This window comes from Xyrauchen texanus, chromosome 48, assembly GCF_025860055.1.
Source record: "Xyrauchen texanus isolate HMW12.3.18 chromosome 48, RBS_HiC_50CHRs, whole genome shotgun sequence".
Lineage (NCBI taxonomy): Eukaryota > Metazoa > Chordata > Actinopteri > Cypriniformes > Catostomidae > Xyrauchen > Xyrauchen texanus.
Window position 1 is genome coordinate 26941144 of NC_068323.1, and position 21253 is coordinate 26962396.

At 39.0% G+C, this 21253-nt stretch overlaps 1 protein-coding gene across 1 annotated transcript in view; it reads right to left on the bottom strand.

Annotated features, from left to right (window-relative positions):
* ip6k1 (inositol hexakisphosphate kinase 1) overlaps positions 1–20171 on the bottom strand; it is a 123005-nt gene extending 102834 nt beyond the window's left edge. Inside the window, exon 1 of the mRNA XM_052121705.1 lies at positions 19358–20171. The gene's annotated coding sequence lies outside the window, so the exon portion shown is untranslated. The remainder of the gene's footprint in view (positions 1–19357) is intronic.
* Positions 20172–21253: the final 1082 nt, after the last annotated feature.

Genomic DNA, 21253 nt, shown 5'->3' on the forward strand with positions numbered 1-21253 from the left:
TTGCTCAAGGACACAATGGTGGTGGCTGTGGGGTTAGAACCTGTGACCTTCTGATTAACAGCCCTGTGCTTTAGCCACTATGCCACCACCACTCCATACACTAGCCATGCTGTACATTTCGTGCTGTAGATTCAAAAGAATCGGCTCATAAAAGGTAATTAATTTAGTAATCAGATTACACAGATTACAATTCATGTTGTAGATTCAAGAGATCCGAGTCATTATTTTGGTGATCAGACTGTTGATGCTGTGTGTTTTGCTCTGCTGATTCAATAGTGATGTTACAAAGAGCCGGTGTAAATAAGTGATTTATTGTGCAGTGTTGTGCAGAACCCTGTGTGTGGAGCATCAGTGAGCTTGCACTGAACTGCAAGACTCACAGCACAAACCTGCGGTGAGTGACAGCTTCAGTCATTTTAATGGGAGATTTAATATTGTCACATAGCTCAATTTCTGTTTACAATTTATTCAAAGATTGAAAAACAGTTACAATTTGTCATGCTAGGCCAATATGAAGTTGATTTACTGATGTACAAAACAGCATTAAAATAATTCAGCTCAACAGTTCTTAGCTTGATTTGGATGTAACCCCAGTAAAAGGATATGGCATAAATTTAAACAAATATGTATGTGATTTCTATAAATCAACATTATTAAACACAGTTACTATATCAAGTGAAATAATCAGCAATTATGATTTTCTTTCCAAAAGTATCTCTGAATAAAAATTTGTCCTTGACACAAGCAGTGTACTATTATGGACTGGGGCAGTATTATTACCAGTGATGAAATATTATACATCATAACAAAGCTGAATCTCAGCTGTCCAACAACACCAAGATTAAATATCTAGTCCACTCAGAGGCTGAGATATTTGACAAAACATTGTGGTAGGTGTGTGGGATCACAAAATATACCGAATGCCTATGGACACTGCCTATGAACTTAGAGCGACACCTGCATTTCAAATCAGTATATTGTGACGCAATTAGTCATCAAACAGGCCACCCTAAAATCATGCCACCGGTTGAGCCAGTGTTCCTACATCAAGTTCGTCCTGATGCTCAACCAACAGAGAGGGAATCAGCTTTACTTATAGTTGTCTTTGCATATTAAGAAGGAATATGAGAAAGTAGTTTAACATCCAAGAAATTAAACACTTTTAGCTTGTGAAATGGAATGATCAAAAACTGCAAATCATGTTGGAAGATTCAAGAATAGCTTAACTTTAACAGCTACAGGCCATTGAGGGGCAATTACTGAAACCCTGGTGTGCTCCAAGAGACCCAGATATGACATCAAATCATAAAATATGTCATCAAAAATAAGTCAGTGTTTCTGCGGCTGCCACTTTAGTCAGCGCGGGTACATAATGAGTCCCTGCACACACATGCTCCAGATGGCTGGGGAGAAAAACCATAAAACCCACTGAAACAAAGGGAATGCCGGTCCGACTGAACTCAGTGCAGATGCACTGGACATTTGATTTCAGGGACATGGTGGATTAAGCAGTAGGCACCTGAAGTATTTAAACATCATGGAAAACATGACATTGTAAAATGCGCTGGCTTTCACTCACCATTCACGGATGAAGAAAAACATCAAGGCTGAAGGTTGTAATGTGGACATGGGCTGAGGTTTGATCTTATGATAGCACTGTCAAAGACCCTATGGCTTTAATGAATCACTTCTATTGAATTTACGGCGCGAAACACACAATCACTTTTAAGGAGGGCTGGGCTTTTCATATCATTGGATATCTATATTTATCACGATATACATTCACATTTGACATTTTTTTTAATTTTCAAGTTGGCAGAAGTAGTAGAATAAAATGTAATCCTAAACAGTCAAAATAGTCTTTACAAAACGGCATTGGTGGCTCAGAGACAGGGGTCTTTTTTATCAATTGAGTACAGTATAATGACAGCTAAGGCTGGGTACTGATACAGATTTCCTGATTCAATTTGATTCCGATTCACAAGCTCTCGATTCGATTCAATTTAGATTTGATTCAATATCGATCCATGTGGGGTTGTTTCAGTTATAATATCCATTTTAAAAATGAATAAAATAAATGATCTCCCAGCTAACGCTGTTAATTAAACTGGGGACTTTTTTTACTAGGTTCATTAGAAAAATATAAAATTTGTAATTACATTTTATTACTTCTTCATACTTTAGGTCACATTTTGACTTTTAAAAAATTACAAATAATGTATCAATAATGTGAATCAATAAATAAGATATTATATTATGGACCATTTTTATATATTCAATAAAGTGAGAAAGACTAGGCTACCAACCAGGAATTTTAATGTCTTTCCTTGTCATCCATGACAAAGATGATGACAAAAAAATATATTTGTTTATTATTAAAGGCTCGTAAAATGCTGATAAATAGAGCAACATTTTTAAGAAAAAAACGTTATGGTCTAAAGGTGCATTGGAACCATGTTAATTTATGCAGCACCTCATGTCTACTCACATGCGGGGAAAAGAGTGACTGCGTGCAGGGCAGGGCATACATGAAGCGTGTTCGGTGATAGAGAAAATATTCAAGACTACAGCGCAAAAAGATCAGATCTTGCGGTCCAGATGGATTCAATCCGGGGTCTGGACCCGTATTATGGTGACTGGCATAGCCTAATCTACAGTAACAAGGCAGCTAACATCAGCAACTTCATACGGTCTGAGAAACCTGAACTGCTTGTGTTTTTAATGACATGCAGCTGATCTTTCACTGCGGTGCACAATATTTGAGCGCTACTCAAGAACAGCATCTCAGATGTAGATGCTCAATAGTTCGGTTCACTTATAATATGCAGAATTTGAATAAGAAGAGAATTAAACTACTGTGAACATTCCTACAAACAGACACATACAGGACTTCCTGGAGAGTTCAGAATGTCAAAATAAAAGCATGAGGGTTTCAAAAGAGCACGACTTAAATACATTACTGTTGTATTTAAAATTAAAATTAAGTCAATAATAATAATATTAATAACAATTTATTATTATTATTATTATTATGTCATCATTAGTATTTGTTTACAATTTATAACAATATTAAGTTAAATGGGTTCCATAAAATAACTGTGTGAATGAAAAGTGGACTGATGTCTTACAACTAAATTGAACAAAAAAGAGATCGGAATCCTTTAAAGTCCAGATACAAGTTGAAATAATTTTTTGAAAAAAATAAAACACTGGTTTCTTTTCTACTGAAGATGTGACGATTGGAATACTGTTAATTTTGCTTCTACATTATCCAGTATACTAGTTATTAATAAAGTATTTCTTAATAAGCTATACATTTATATTTAAATAATGTGTAGTTAGAGGTTTGTGTTTCTTTACACTCCCAATAGGGCTGGGCGATAAAACGATATCGATATATATCACGATAAAGAAAATCCACGATAAGCTTTTGAGGAATTTTCGATATTTAATGTGTGTCGCTAAAACACAAGCAATAATAAACAAATCGAATAAACAAATCGATTTCTGTTGTAATTTTGTGAAAATTAATTATATGTCTGGAATGGATAAGGAAAAACTAAAATTACTAGTTGGTAGACTAGTTTCTCACTTTAATGAATATATACAAATGTTTTTTAAATAAAAAAAAAAATGTTTTCTAAATTTTCTCTCGGGACACCGCTGAACCCACATTCAGCATCATTCCAAAGTCACAAGGGCTTCTATGCTCCATACTTGGGTATCTGAATCTAAAGAAATATAAAAAATATTTAATTTTAATGTAAAAATATTCCAACAAATACTGGACTGCTGTCACTATGCTTCAGAACAAACAGATGATCTTTTAACATTAATTTTCAATTGATAAACGGTAAAAATTGTAAAATTGGTAAAAGATCCCGCAGACCCCACTGCTTTGGCCGTTTCTGGACCCCCTGTGCAGTTTTGTAGAGACTATTTTGACAGTTTAGAATTTATTTTTTCTTCTTTTCTTCCATCAACTTTTAAATAAAAACAAGAAAGTGCAATGTGTAAACGTATATTTATGATAAAAATATATCAAAACGATATCGAAAAATATGAAAAAGATTATCGTGATAACAATTTTGGCCATATCGCCCAGCCCTTACTCCCAATTAGTTCCACACAATAATGTAAAGATATTCTAAATCATATTGATGATTGATTATGCAAAAAACAACACTGGTATCGGCTGATACTGAGATTTCCTCTTTGGAATCGGAAGAGAAAAAGTAGTATCGGTGCATCCTTAAATCTTAGGTGATGGAAGTCGGATGGGTATGGTAGCAGCATGTCATGTAGAAGGCTAGGCAACTTCGTTAAATAAAAAATCGGCTGCTATTTGGCCTTTTTGTAGGGCTCTTGGAGAGGGGCAGTAGAGAGAGATGTACAATTTTAAATAATACAATTTATTTTTTGTGTGTAACTCAAGTTGTGGCCACAGGGATATTTGTTGAGGGTCAGGGTGGGGTTGGGGATTGGGTGGTGGAAAGGGATTTCTGGGGGTTAAAGTTGATTCTGTGAATATATGTTTTCCATTTCTGTTACAAGTGTGTTAATCAATAAAAAGTATTAGTTGGGAAAAAAAATCTCATCCAGTAGCACATTATGCCAAGATCGAAAGAAATTCCAGAAATTATGAGAAAAAAGGTGATTGAAATACATCAGTCTGGGAAGGGTTAAAAAGCTATTTCAAAGGCTCTGAGACTCCAAAGAACCACAGTAACTACGTTTCCATCCAAGGATTTTTCGCAAAAATGTTTTTCTCTGATCACATTTACTGCTTCTTCAGAAAATATAAATTTGCATTATGAAGCTAAAATACATTTTAGATGATAATCGAGTTCAGTTGGTCGTTAAAAGTTGCTGGATAAATTACTTTTTTATTTTCTACCTCATTTTTTCAGCATAAAGTTTGGCGCACCTTAAGTTGATTACGTGTACGTTAAGCGTAACTTTGCACAACAAAATGAGACCAAAGAGACGTGACCGAGGGCAAAAAACGACCGAGATGGACGAAGATGCCACAAGTGAAGACAACATGGCTACACAAGCTAGCCCAAGCTCGGAGTTACCTGCTGATCTTGCTAAGCTTCACTCGGTGCTTCTATCCGACCTAACGGACTCCCTCCTGAAAAAAGCACTCGGCGATGCACTGGCACCAATTTCGGCATCTCTGGAACTGGTAAAATCGTCGCTTGACTCCCACGAAGAACGTATCCATGACATGGAGGAAGGCCTAAACGACCACAGCGACAGGATTGAGGCTATCGAAACAACATGCACCGCACTTCTAGCTGAAAACGAGAGGCTCAAAAACAAAGTGGAGGATTTGGAAAATCGCTCCCGTAGGTCCAATCTGAGAGTTGTCGGTATCCCGGAGCATATGGAGGGGCCGGACACAGTTAAGTTCATGACTGAATTTTTCGAAGAAGTCCTGGGTAAGGAATTCTTCCCACATGCCCTATATGTGGGCATTACCCTATTTAAGGTACAATAACAACGCAGTAAATCTGTGATTTAAATATACAACAGCCATGTTTTTTTTTTGTTTTTTTTTTTATAAAGCATGGCAGGGTTGTTTTAGTCAGTGTGGCTTTCACACATAACTGTTATATGACCATTTCACAGACTGGTCAAGTTTAGTAAGGTAAATTAAGTGAGCTAGATACATTTTAGTTCAACTAGGTCAGTCACTTTGATTTATTTTACATACTTTTATCAGTCCAACTGTGCTCTGTGTAATTGCACAGTGAGCACTGGCGATCCAGATGCAAATTAGGGATATATTATATTACTTTAAATTTTATTTATTGACTTAGCTTGGTCCCTTTTTTTTTTTTTTTTTATTCTCAAGGTGAGCCGAATAGATAATTGTATATAGGTAGAACACAAATCACTTAGTGAGAGAGGAGCCATCCTCAGGTTAGGATAGGAGTTATAGACAACGCTAGATGTCTTGGAAGTTTTCCGTCTGTGAATTCCTGCGGTTTTCTTCGTTTGGGGAAGAAGAACTAGGTTTGGGGTGTTCAATGGGATTTTTTTCTTTTTTCTTTTTCTATTTCAACTTAAGTTTCATGAGAACTGGGGAACATTTTTTTTTACATGGCAAAACCGTATCTTCTAAGGATGCACACAGCTATATTAAACTGTATTTTTAGTTCATTATTATTATTATTTCATTTTACTTCTACACAACTGCACGCAGTGTGTGTTGACATCACTTATGACCACAAATGTACTTCCATAATGAGGTTCAGGCTAATCATACACATTTTGGATGTCTCCTATGATAAATAACGCAGGCGGTACAAGCCCAGTAGGGGGAGCTGCAGTTAGGTTTCTGTCCTGGAATGTTAAGGGGATGAACGGTCCTGTGAAACGTTCTAGGATTTTTTCCCATATTAAACAATTGAAAACCGATGTTTTGTTTTTGCAGGAGACACATTTACGGTTAGAAGATCACACCAGACTCCGTAAATTATGGGTTAATCATATCTTCCATTCCAAATTTAATAACAGATCACGAGGGGTGGCAATTTTGATTAATAAACAGATTCAATTCTCACTAAATGCAATTTTTGCAGACCACAATGGTCGATATGTCATTGTCTCGGGCTTCCTATTTCAAACACCCGTTCTTTTGGTAACTGTGTATGCCCCTAACTGGGACGATGCTGAATTTGCCAATAAGCTTCTGTCATCTCTCCCTAATTTAAATTCACATAGACTGATCCTTTCAGGAGATCTTAATTGTACAATTAACCCATTGCTCGATAAATCTAGCCCTAAATCTACCTCACCTTCTGCAATGTCAAGGGTCTTTTCAGACTTTATGGGACAAAATGGCTGTGTAGACCCATGGAGGTTTCAAAATCCGACCTCCAAAAAATTCTCTTTCTTTTCTCATGTCCACCATTCTTTCTCAAGGATAGATTACTTTTTTATAGATAGCTCGTTCATCCCTGCAGTGAAATCGGTTGAATACTTGGCCATCATCATTTCAGATCATGCACCACTCATCTTAGACCTTTCTTTCACTTTGAACATTAGAGAGCAATCCTTCTGGAGACTTAATTCCCTGCTGCTTTCAAACGAGAAATTTTGCGAACATGTGGCTACTAATATAGATACTTTTCTGGAAGTAAACAAGAAGGAAGGTATATCATACTCCCTACTTTGGGAAACCTTAAAAGCGTACTTAAGAGGACAAATTATCTCCTATGTAGCACATGTCAAGAAAGAACGCCGCAAACAAATACAAGACCTGACGGATTCAGTTTTTAAATTAGACCGCAAATACTCTGAAAGCCCCTCCCCAGAATTATACAAAGAACGGATAGCTCTACAGTCTAAGCTTAATCTTCTATCCACCAACCAGGCTGAATACTTAATATTGCGGACCCGGAGCACTTACTATGAGTACGGAGAAAAAGCTAGTCGATTGCTGGCTCACAAGCTGAAACGTCAGGCTGCTTCACGGCTCATACCCCAAGTGAGAGATCAGGATCAAAACATAGTCACCAACCCAAAGGAAATCAATAATACTTTTGCAACTTTTTACTTTACACTTTACACATCTGAATTCCCATCAGATGTTATGAATATGAACAGTTTTTTAGATAATTTAGAATTACCTACTATTGAGCCAGGAGACAGGGAAGTATTAGATCGACCTCTTGCACTGACAGAGATCGCTGCAGCCATCGGAGACATGCAAACTGGTAAATCTCCAGGACCCGACAGTTACCCCCCCGAATTTTTTAAGAAATTTAAAGATAAACTTGCACCTATTATGCTAGAAGTATTTAACGAATCATTGGAAAACGGTTCCTTGCCCCCAAACCTCACACAAGCTAAGATTATACTACTTCTCAAAAAGGACAAGGACCCCACTAACTGTGGCTCTTACCGTCCTATCTCCCTCCTAAATGTTGATATAAAAATTTTAGCCAAGGTGATGGCACATCGTTTAGAATCCGTTTTCCCTAAAGTAATCTCTGAGGATCAGACTGGTTTTATAAAGGGTCGCCAGTCTTTTTCAAATATTCGCCGACTAGCTAAAGTGATCTACTCCCCCGGTCCTTCCTCGACTGCAGAAGCTGTAATCTCCCTGGATGCGGAGAAGGCCTTTGACCGGGTGGAGTGGAAATACTTGTTTGCCGTATTGGAGAGGTTTGGGTTCGGTGACACGGTTCTGGCATGGATTCGTCTGCTCTATTCGTCCCCACAAGCATGTATCCAAACTAATCAATCTCATTCCAAATTTTTCCCCCTGACACGTGGGACACGTCAAGGATGTCCTCTATCCCCGCTCCTATTTGTAGTGGCAATCGAGCCTCTTTCACTTGCTTTAAAGTCGTCATTGTTATTTCGAGGGGTTGGGCGTGGGACTGAGGAACATCGCGTCTCTCTGTATGCAGATGATCTCTTGATCTATGTAAGCAATCCAGAAGCTAGCGCCCCTGTAATTGTATCACTATTGAATAATTTTGGGTCTTTTTCTGGCTACAAACTCAACTATCAGAAAAGCGAATGTTTCCCCATTAATGATTTGGCAATGCAAATTAAACAAGAAGCAGTCCCCTTTCACTTAACACATTCTGGTTTTAAATATCTTGGAATAAACATTACGCGTTCCTTCACCTCACTTCTTGGGGCTAATTTTACACCTTTAGTTAACCAAATGAAAGCTGACTTTCAAAGGTGGAGCTGCCTACCTCTGACTGTTGCAGGGAGGGTACAATCGGTGAAGATGAACATACTTCCAAAGTATTTGTACTTGTTTCAATGTCTACCATTATTCCTGACTAATTCATTTTTTAAATCAGTTAACACATCCGTTACCTCTTTCATCTGGAAGAATAAAGTTCCAAGAGTTAATAAAGGCTTACTTCAGAGGGGTCGCGATGTGGGGGGACTAGCTCTCCCCAGTTTTATTCACTACTATTGGGCAGCTAACTTGCAGAAAATTTTATTCTGGCTTCATGTGCCAGACACCGACTGGTGTACACTTGAGGCACACTCTTGCCACTCGTCATCTCTCCCTGCTTTGGTGTACTCCTCCCTGCCCACAAAGTGGTCCAGGTTTACCTCCAATCCCATAGTACTGTCCACTCTTAGAATCTGGGCCCAGTTCCGGAACCATTACAAATTCACCTCTCCCTCCCCCCCCTTAGCCCTATTTGTAAGAATCATCTATTTCCAGCCTCCTCTATCGACTTAACATTTACTCAGTGGGGCAGGAAGCAGCTTTCCTGTTTTAAAAGCTTGTACTGTAAAGAAGGGTTCGATAGTTTTGATAATATATGCCAGAAATATGATCTCTCACGCAGTAACTTTTTTAGATATCTCCAAATACGGCATTGTGTCAAAGCACTGTTCCCTTCTTTCCCGGCCCTCCCTACTGAGGCAGCATGGGAAGAAATGACCCTCCTCCGTCCAAAAAAAGGACTGATATCACTATTATATTCTCAACTTATGTCTCTGGAAAACCAAGACCTTTCAAAAATTAAGAACGGGTGGGAAGGCGAGTTGATGGTTGAGTTGTCGGACGGACTCTGGGAGGATGCACTACAAAGGATTAACTCATCCTCATCCTGTGCACGTTTGGGGCTCACTCAGTTTAAAGTAGTATAGGGCTCATTTCAGTAGGGCTAGGTTGGCAGATATATATCCAGGAACGGACGGGAGTTGTAATAGATGCTCCCGCTCTCCGGCTGATTTAACACACACGTTTTGGTTGTGTCCCCGTCTAAATCAATATTGGTCATCTGTTTTTCAAACTTTATCCTAAGTTATAAAAATTCTAATTAAGCCCTGTCCGTTGATTGCAATATTTGGTATTCCAAAGGAGACCTTAACCTTAACCCGGGACCAATCGGACATTATCGCTTTTACATCACTTCTTGCCCGTCGTAGAATCTTACTGGTTTGGACATCCGCTACTCCACCAGCGGTGGCCGCATGGTTAAGGGATGTATTATTTTTTCTTAAACTAGAAAAAGTTAGATTCACGTTGAGAGGGTCCGTCCAGAAATTTTACTTAAAATGGCAACCTTTTGTGACATATTTTGAGAATCTCAAAGTATTGCCCGAAGTATGAGACTCCTTTATATTTGAAAATGTACTACTACCTCTCTCTGTTTCCTTTCTTATTTTTTCTATATATGTTTATTCAAATCAATGGTCAATTACCTTAATGGGGTGGGAACTTAGTAGCCTGACTGACAATTGTGAAGCTGAGTTTAAAGCCCTGTTAACCCCAACTGGGGTCGAAATGTGGGCATGCAGTTGTGTGTTTGTTTTCAATGTGTAGATCCTTAAACTCTTTTGAAGTACTGTGTAACAAACAAAATGGAAAAAGATTGTTTTCCCAGACTGTTGTCAAAATGTGGGGGGTGGGAAGGGTTAGATATATGTGTGTTGGTTGGGGGGTTTGTATAAGGTTTTAGTTTGGTAAGATAAAATGAAACTGGAGAACTGTTTCACTTCCTGTAAAATGTAACATTGTGATTCTCCAATAAAAAGATTAAAAAAGATTAAAAAAAAAAAAAAAAAAAAAGTTGCTGGAGGAATACACAGCATCAGTGACCAGCTACATCAGCAAGTGCATTGATGATGTCACTTTCTCCAAGACCATCACCACACGCTCCAACCAGAAGCCGTGGATGACTGCGGAGGTGCGCACGCTGCTGAGGTCCCGAGACTCTGCCTTCAGAGCAGGCGATAAGGCAGCCCTAAGAACAGCTAGGGCCAAACTGTCACGGGCAATCAGAGAGGCAAAGCGCGCACACGCCCAGAGAATCCACAGTCACTTCCAGGACAGCGGTGACACGCGGCGCATGTGGCAGGGCATCCAGGCCATCGCCAACTACAGGACAACATCAGTTGCCTGTGACAAAGATGCCTCCCTTCCAGATGCGCTGAACGACTTCTACGCTCGGTTTGAAGTGCAGAACAACGTGGTGGCGAGGAAGACCACCCCTCCTCCCAACGACCAGGTGCTCTGTCTTACCACGGCAGATGTGAGGAAAACTCTACGTAGAGTCAACCCACGGAAGGCTGCTGGACCAGACAACATTCCTGGCAGAGTGCTCAGAGGATGTGCAGACTGGCTAGCAGATGTTCTTACCGACATCTTCAACATCTCTCTGAGCAGCGCCGTCGTTCCAACGTGCTTCAAGGCCACCACCATCATCCCCATGCCAAAGAAGTCTTCAGTGTCCTGCCTCAACGACTACCGTCCCGTCACACTTACACCCATCATCATGAAGTGCTTCGAGAGGCTCGTCATGAGGCACATTAAGACCCAGCTGCCCCCTCACTAGACCCACTACAGTTTGCGTATCGTCCAAACCGTTCAACGGACGATGCCATCGCCACAACCCTCCATCTGGCCCTCACCCACCTAGACAATAAGGACTCATACGTTCGAATGCTGTTCATAGATTTCAGCTCAGCATTCAACACAATCATTCCCCAGCACCTGATTGGAAAGCTGAACCTCCCTCTGCAACTGGATCCTGGACTTTCTGACTGGGAGACCTCAGTCAGTCCGGATCGGGAACAGCATCTCCACCACCACCACACTGAGCTGACTCACGACTGTGCAGCAATGCACAGATCGAACCACATCGTCAAGTTCGCCGATGACACGATCGTGGTTGGTCTCATCAGCAAGAACGATGAGTCAGCATACAGAGAGGAGGTGCAGCGGCTGACGAACTGGTGTAGAGCCAACAACCTGTCCCTGAATGTCGACAAAACAAAAGAGATGGTTGTTGACTTTAGGAGAGCACAAGGTGAACACACTCCGCTGAACATTGACGGCTCCTCTGTGGAGATCGTCAAGAGCACCAAATTCCTTGGTGTTCACCTGGCGGAGAACCTCACCTGGTCCCTCAACACCAGCTCTATCACCAAGAAAGCCCAGCAGTGTCTCTCCTTTCTTCGAAGGCTGAGGAAAGCACATCTCCCACCCCCCATCCTCACTACATTCTATAGAGGGACTATTGAGAGCATCCTGAGCAGCTGCATCACTGCCTGGTTTGGGACTTGCACCGTTTCGGACCGCAAAGCCCTGCAGAGGATAGTGAGGACAGCTGAGAAGATCATTGGGGTCTCTCTTCCCTCCATCAAAGACATTTACAAAAAACACTGTATCCGCAAAGCAACCAGCATTGCGGACGACCCCACACACCCCTCACACAAACTCTTTACCCTCCTGCCGTCTGGCAAGAGGTACCGAAGCTTTCGGGCCCTCACGGCCAGACTGTGTAACAGCTTCTTCCCCAAAGCCATCAGACTCCTCAATACTCAGAGACTGGTTTGACACACACACACACGTGTCCTGAGTTGCACTTTAATTACGGTCACTTTATAACTGTCTGCTAACACAATAACTGCTATGTGCATAGAACACTACCTCATAGTATGTTATGTTTACGTTTTTAGAAACTGTCATCTTTTTGCACTACTGAGTACTGGTCGGCACTGCACTGTGTCTATTGTCCTGTTCATTGTCAGTAATTTGTTGTACTGTCCCGTACTTTGCACGTGCACTTTATATAGGTATATATAGGTATTTTATATAGGTATTTTATTTCGTTGCGTTGTCTCATGTGGTCCTGTGTTGGTCCTTTGTTGTTTTTATGTAGCACCATGGTCCTGGAGGAACGTTGTCTCGTTTTGCTGTGCACTGTACTAACTGTATATGGTTGAAACGACAATAAAAACCACTTGACTTGACTTGACTTGGAGAAATATGCAGGACATAATGCAGTTGTGATGGTAATGCTTTTGATTAGATGATTGTTCAAAATATTGAATATCAGGAATGTATCGTATGTAAACCCTGATATAACACAGCATAATTTTTTTCCTTTAATAGCTGTGCACACCGCATATACACATAGATTGATTGTCCTTATATTGAGACAGAAAGTTTCCACCACTACTTCTGCCGGCAGGTTGCCAGCTTGAATAGGGCTATGACGATCCACTTTCAGGTCGGAACCGGTGCCAACCTGTGATATGCGCAACATCAGGACCTACATACAGTCCTATTAGAAGGACAACTGCTCCCTTTTGACTGCAATTCCTCCTCTTCTGATTGCTTTTATTTGTTAATTAAAATGACATTAAGCTGACTAATTTCAATGAATTGTCTCAATAATCTCCCCAATTTACCCCAAAAATTAGGGCCATCTGGGAGGCGAATTAGCGATAAACACACATTTCTGAATGGAAATGGCATCAGGGCAGATTTATTTTGCGCTAAACCAAAACTTATGCGACAAAGGGTTTTTTTTTAGGCATGACGTCATCATGCACACCATTTTTATTGATAAAAGGCCATTTGAATGGAAACGGGCAGAAGGCGGCAAATGTCGCAAATTTTCTTTTCTGCATTTTCACTTTGTCGATAACAAAATAGCGCGAAAGGTGGATGGAAACTAGGCTAGTGATACATATATACCTGTATATATGAATTTAAATATGTACAAATTACTACTTAATGTGAATGAAGCATGCATGCACCAAAATAAATATGACAATGTATATGACAATTACTCGTGTAAGTCTTTGGAGAAACTTTAGCCTCTTTTCCACCATTGGGCTGAACGGTTCTCATCGCAAAACCATACTGTTCCATGCCGATCCGGGCCAGGTGGCACGGTTAAGGTTTATTTTTCCACTGTGGTATGTAACACATCTGTCTTTTGGTGAAGCCTTGAGATGTAAACATTGGCGTGAGAGCGGCACACTATGGAGGATAATCGGATATTCCAGTTTTTATGGTTGCTTTTTTCCCTGGTTTACTAGGCTAATAACAGCAAAGACATGGACCATGTTGCAAGAAGCAAACAAAGTAAAAAGTAAATAGAAAAAGGTGCAAGGTATACATTAATTTGCTGAGGACTTGTTTCACACCAGACATGAACATGCAGAAAGGTAAATGTTACTTGTGTGACTAGCTAAAAAGTATATTTATTGACAAAATATTATAGAAATATAATGTGAAAATAGTATATGATAATATATTAATGTATTCTGAGTTTAAATAGCTAGTTATCTAATTTCCTTATGAAAAAGCAATGTGGGAAAATTACTTGTAGTCTACAACACAATTTTAACCATCATAAAAAAAAATCATGAAGATACACCAAACGAGTCATCACGTACTAAACCCGTTCTACCAGAACAGTTGAGAACAGTTGTGTAAGGTTAGCTAACCATGCCGAGAATTCCGGGCCGAGAACAGTTTATAATCGAGCCGTGCCGAACCGTGCTCCCGTGGAAATGCTACTGTAACCGTTCCGTACCGTGTTCAGAACGATTCGGTCCGATGGTGGAAAAGAGGCTTTTGTTGTGTGTTAGTGGCCATATAGGAAAGTCATTTTAAATGAGAACAAATTTTAAACTGAAAATCTTTTCCAATTGGCATAAGTACATTTGATTGAAAAAGATGGGATCAAATATGCTCACATAAACTGTGCTGTTTCATGTTCTTAAAAGCAGCGTCACTAAAATATGACTAGAATAACTCAACACACGCACTCCAGTCTGGAGCTGTGTATGCCACTGAGAGCACTCTGATAATCAGACTGGTTTTATGAAAATCAGATGGAGGACCAGCCACCAATTGAATAACCCTGATATAGATGAAAGCTAAAGCCCATCAAAAGTCCAGAAGCATACCACAGTGGCTTTCGGATCGCTCTCATGTAGAGCCAAACAAAGTGCACCTGCAGATACTTGTCTACATGCTGACAGAATGTTTTTAATGTGGTACCTGAGGTGGTTGGGTGTGATTCACAATAAACACTGCTAAGTCAGCATCAGGAAAATGACTCGAAAGAGAGAGTTCCCACTGACTCCACCAACACATCCTTCAGTGTTTGTACGATCCATCTGATCAGGTGCCAAGACAGCAGGTCAACCAGATACAAGCAGACGAGTGGAGCGGAGAGAATGAAAACAGGAGTGTTTGAAATCTGGTTTGGTTTTGATATAAAGGGTACATCTGTACACTTAATAGATGGCAGTTACTCTCCTGCCAAGTGACATGATAAGAGTGGCGGGTGGTGTGAGGGAAAGTGGGGCATAAACATTTCCGAGGCTGTTTGTCAACTGGTGCTGGCAAAACTCAACATCAAATGACACTCAAACTCTCCAGTTCACAAGAATGCTTTAGATAAAAATAGATCCATGTATGTTATTATTGTGGTCGTGCTATATATAAAATGAAAATCAAAGCGCATGCACTGAACATGACGTGTGACATTTGGATTCTTTTTTGCTCCTGAACTCCCACAGTTCTTCCAAAACTCAATTTTTCATCAATCAGGGCAGGGTGGCATGATGGTAAATACTGAGCAACGTCATGGTGTAGAGATTTTGCTATACCGTTAATACCACTGTATTTACACAGCTATCAGTGGGCAGGACTGCTTTACTTTAACTACAATTGAGAGCAAGAAAGAAACAAAAAGAATGATGTGAAGATATAGATGTGACAAAATCAACTCAAGATTAGGAAGAAATTTCTACTAAGGGGTGTAATGTGAAGCAGAGTTGTTTACGGTTGTCAAACAATGTCACAACTTCGAGCATTAAAACAGAATGAAATTGATGTGTGATGAAACATGTGCGTATATCGGCTGTTAGACAATGTGTTGGGTTGTATCTGATAAAGTAATTAGTTACTGTAATCTATTCTCTTATTTAATCAAAAGTAGTGTTATGCTTTACATTTTTATTCTTATAATCAGATTACAGTTAATGACTTTCAATTAAGGACATTATTTTTAAGTACTTTACTAGGGTTACACCGCATTCTAAAATAATATCTGTGTATAATAGAATTCATATGTTCATATACATCTGTCTACTTTTCTGTAACAGCTGAAGAGTGTGTGAGAATGAAGGAAAATTAAGACCATTTTGAGTTGATTGGAAAAACAAATACGTTTCTGTGAAATGTTTCAAACTTAAGAAAGCCGACTAATTTAAAGCTGAAGAGTGCAATTTTTGATGTTAAAATACTTTCTAATATCTAGGGATTTCGTGATTATACGGTTTCATTTTTAACCACAATTAAAAAAGTAATGGTTAAAATAACAAACCTTCACAAGCATACATATTCCAGGTTCAATAAGTTAAGCTCAAAGTTAAGGTCAATCAACAGCATTTGTGGCATTATTTTGATTACCACAAACAACAATTTCGACACATCCCTCCTATTCTTTTAGGGTGCTATCGCATATGGTCCTATTGCTTGGACCAAACCAGAGATAATTTCCTCCCTACTCCCCAGTTAGTCAGTTCACATAATATTTCCAAATCGATTACGTCATCAACGCATGTACAAGCGGCAGCTGTTTACTACTGTAACTAGGCAACAATTCACGAAGAATTCAGCTTCGCTGTGTGATTGAAGTATTCATCTCTTTGGATTTACCACCAAAACTTAACATGCACAAAAAGACAATTATGTTTGTCTGCCACGGATGCAATGAATGTGCAGTGATGTGAAGAATACTAGTGTTTGTCTACCACGAGCCCGCAGATGCATTGCAAAACATGTGAAGACTGTGAGGTGCTCTCTGAAGTTGATTTATTTGGACACAAGCTGATATGAGAAATTCATTAAACCACAATAATTTCGATCGGGAGCCTGCAAAGATGCAAATTATACGTCATCTGGGTTCAGTTCCGTGATTTGGTACGATTGCGCTCCTATCAGCAGCGAACCGCACCGGAGTTCAAATGAACCATACCCCAGACTACCTTTTCAAGTGGACTCGGATTCGGTTCATTGGTGCGCATCAGAGTTCAGAAAACAGCGTTCACACCACCCAAACTAACCGAACTTTGACGCCATTAAAACTCGGGTGCGCCCCAAAAGTCCCGGGTCCACTTGAAGGGTGTGTTCACACTTGGCAAGTTTGGTTCGATTAAAACGAACTCTGGTGCGATTGTTCTGTTTGTGTGGTTCATTTGAACAAATGTGAATGTTGCCATCCGAACCTTGGTGCGCACCAAACAAGCGGACCGAGACTCCCTGAATAGTGGGTCTCGGTCCGCTTCCAAACGAACTCTGGTGTGGTTCGATTGATATATGAACATGGACCAAAGATATCTAAAATGACCAAAAACAGGAAGTAATTTGCCTAATACTGAACTCAAGCATACCTGGTTCTTCTCATCACAGAAGCTATGTTGCCCATTACAGTGGGTACAGGCGTAGGATCTGCCGTCGTCCATCCTTGCAGCATATCTTCGTTTGTGTGTGCAACAGAGGAATTCCTTTAGCTTTTTTGACTCATTTAGCTTTTTTATATTATTTGGTTTTGTTTGTTCTCAGCTGGTAAAAATACCACCATATATACATATATAAATCTAAGCAGCGCATTTCGGCCAACAGCCAGTTTTCCTGATGCCTTTTGTTTTATATCTTTAGGTTCGGTGTTAAAAATTCCAGTGTGAACACTAAGCGAACCAGGACTAAATGTATAATTTTCTTTTTTGGTCCAGACCAAGAGAACCGGACTAGAAGTGTGAACACCCGAAAAGGTGGTCTGGGGTACGGTTCATGTGAACTCTGGTGCGATTCGCTGCTGATAGGAGCACAATCGTACCAAATGAACCCTTACTAATGACATATAATTTGTGTCTTTGCAGGCTCCCGATCGCGATTATTATAGTTTATATATTATTTCTCATACCAGCTTGTGATTCCAAATAAATCACCTCACAGAGAGCACCTCACAGTCTTCACGTTTTGCAAAGAATCCACAGGCTCGCGGCTAGGGCTGGGTATCGTTCAAAAAATTTAGATATCGATACTGATACCTTGACTTCGATACCGGTTCCTAAACTATACTTTTTCCGATACCAATTTTATGAAATCCATTTTATCAAGATTACAAACATTACCTCAAAAAAACTTTGGTTTTATTTTTTCAGTTTGTTGAATTTTTTTTACAGACTCAAAGATTCATCTCCTGAGCCTTCTGGTCTTCTCATGTCAGGTTCGGCAGGGGCAGAGGCTATAACATTAATGTGAAGAGGGAAAAAACACAAGAAAGCTAAACTGTTAATTCAGCCAACCCTAAGGATAAGTACCATTTAACTAGTTTAATGTATGTTAAACTTGATCAGTTACTGTCAACCTTAAAGTATTTTTAGCATCGATCTAGCTAGCTATTTATAGCCATACATCCAAACAATATCTAACGTTAGGTCCCAGTTTATAAGTCACTGCGCACAGAAATGTTAATTTAACAACAAGCATGTACCACTACAAGTTAGCCGATTTTGTTTGTTGGTTTGTTTGCTAAACGTTAACCTTACCTGTCGGTGTCCCAGTCATAGCGCCGCTGGATTGGTGGTAATCAATATTATGCCATAAATGTTGTTGATTGAGCTGGTATTGAACCCGGACTATTCCTTTAATGAGTGAAAACCTTCCCAGATATATAAACATATCTTATTTTATGTTTCTTGGCTGTGCCAAGATGTGACCTCTGCACAAGGTGTAAAATTTTACACTCCTCATATATGAAATTACTAGAAATAAGTCTGATTGACTGGTGAATGATCAATAATGCAGAACTGAGGATTATGGATTTTTGAGAGATTTGGGCTTTACTACTCTATAAAGTTCAATCTGATGTTGATGCAGTTTGGGCTTCCCCTATTCACTATACACAGACTATAATAACAGAAAAAAACTATGCTATTTTTTTCTTATTATACTATTCCACAATGTATGGATCAAAAGAGATAACCAAATTCTAGCACATGTGCGTCCAACAATGTACCTCAATATTCCAGACTAACCAGAGAAACATAAAAACAAATTCAAAACAGACTATGATGTATAAACACACAGAACATGCAAAAATGAAGTCATATTTCTGCTCCAATGTATCCTAAGACTTATGTAATATGCTTAGTGCACATTATCATCATCAACATCTTCATCATAGTGATTATCTGTTATGGACACAGGGATGCTTCAGTCATTCACACAGAGCAAGTATGATATAAACACTATCAACTAAAAACTATAAAAATAAGTGAATTTGAATTAAAATAACCACATTTGTTGAAATTCTAATAAAAACAAAGTATCCCAAATAGAATACATTTCCACAACATCAGCGCATTTGACCTTTAACAAACACCATCATGTAGTAATAACAGCATACACGTGTTATTCGCACATACTGTAACAGCCCTAAATATGACATATATCAACCAAAAAACAAGAAATAGTTATTAAATCTTTACTAACACAGATAACGATAGGAAATGAGCATGAAGTCATTGTTTATATACATACCTGATGTAAAGTCAATTCCTCAAGAACAGCTCTGCTATTCGTTTCTTGTCGTTTCGCTCCTTTTCCGCGATGATTATATATATATATGCTTAGTGCACATTATCATCATCAACATCTTCATATATATAGTTGTTTTGGTATAAAATCCTCCTGATGTCCTTCGTGTTAGCACGATGGCTAATGTGAGCTAATACCACCAGATGGGATCAACGAAAACGATTTAATATAATTTAACTACACGGTCATCAGACCCTGTTTTTTATATTAAGTAAATATCTGAAAAGAATACAAAAATCTGTTATTTGAGCTGACAAAGCCTTTTTACTCGTTTAGTGTGTGGATGCTAAAGCTGATGCTAATCCACATAAACAGATATCACAAATCTGACGGGGGAAAAAATTAAATCGAATATAAATAAAGATGAAAATAAAGAGCTGATGACACGTTCTCTATTTGTATCTGTAAATATTGGATACATCTTCAGATATCGCTGTTAAGAAGGCTGTAAGATAATATTTATGTCCGTACAGCTCTCATTGTTAATCCAGAGAAAATCAAAGATATCAAATAAACGAATTCATAAAACATCGATTTATCTGAAATAACCTAAACTTAGTCAAATACCGTTTCATATGACACTATCAAAATATTAAAATCATGTTATCTTAGTCTCTCATCTAACCTGTTTCTTCTGTAACAATAAACACCCCATTATTAAAGGTGTTTATGAATACTGACTACAATACACGACTAGTTATAACCGCATTTATAGTCTGTTTTCTAGCTAAAACACACGCGTGTGTAAACGCCTGACATTTAGTGAAATAACAATACAAACTGACAGATAGACTTCACCACCAGCATTATCATCATCATCATCTACTGCCCTCTACTGATACACTACATCACTATCACATAAGCCCCATTCACACATACAGCCTTTTCCAGAAAATTACCTGCAAATTTCAGGTTAGAGGTCATGTGTGAACACAGCCTTTTTGAAAATACTGGTAAATTTTGCTCTTCCAATTACCCTTAATGAGAAGGTGAATCATTATCTATAAATTTCCATACTGATGGCATGTGTGAACAGCACACATGGTACATTTACTAGTAAAAGTAACCCAACAATTTTCCTGCAATCTACCTGGTTGTATGTGTGAACGGGCTATTGGCTACGTATCTCTCTTTCAGCTTTTACATTTTAACTTTGAAGCTGAAAACCAATTGAAGCCGTTTATAATGACTTTGTATTTCATAATGAGAATGTTTTTTATAATAATTACTTTTTCATTATTACAAATGAAGTTCCAAGTTTAAGTTAATCTACAGTAAGTGGCTGCTTCCCTCACTTCTGTAACAATACTTATTGCATCCCTCCACCTCCACCTCCCCATCTCTATCTTCATATTTCATAACATATTTCAAAATCAGATTGTCCAGGGAAGATCTTGATCTAGGCTCAAGCCCAGTCCTGCACTTTTACATAATTAGTGCAGTTGAAACTGCCGTTCCTTGATTGATAAGATCACACTGGACAGAAGATACACTTGTAGGCTATGTATTTAAATAACTGCTTTGTATCTGCCCTGTTTTAACTTTGTAAACTTTGTAGATGAAGGCTTGTGTGTCAAAACTTGTGTTGTTATTTTTTTTGTATGTTTTTTGTCTAATACCTTTCTGCCTTCTGCAAGTGTTGCTGGATTTATCCCCTGCAGAGGGACTTCACAGCGAAACCTCTGCACCCGACCTCTATGGTAGTTGCTGAATAAGCTCTCATATTTTTCTTTCTTCCTTTCATAAGCCTCCTCAATATTCTCCTCCCAAGGCACAGTGAGATCCAACATAACTGTCATGCCTGAGAGTGCTTTTGGCAACATGCTGTGGGATCTTATC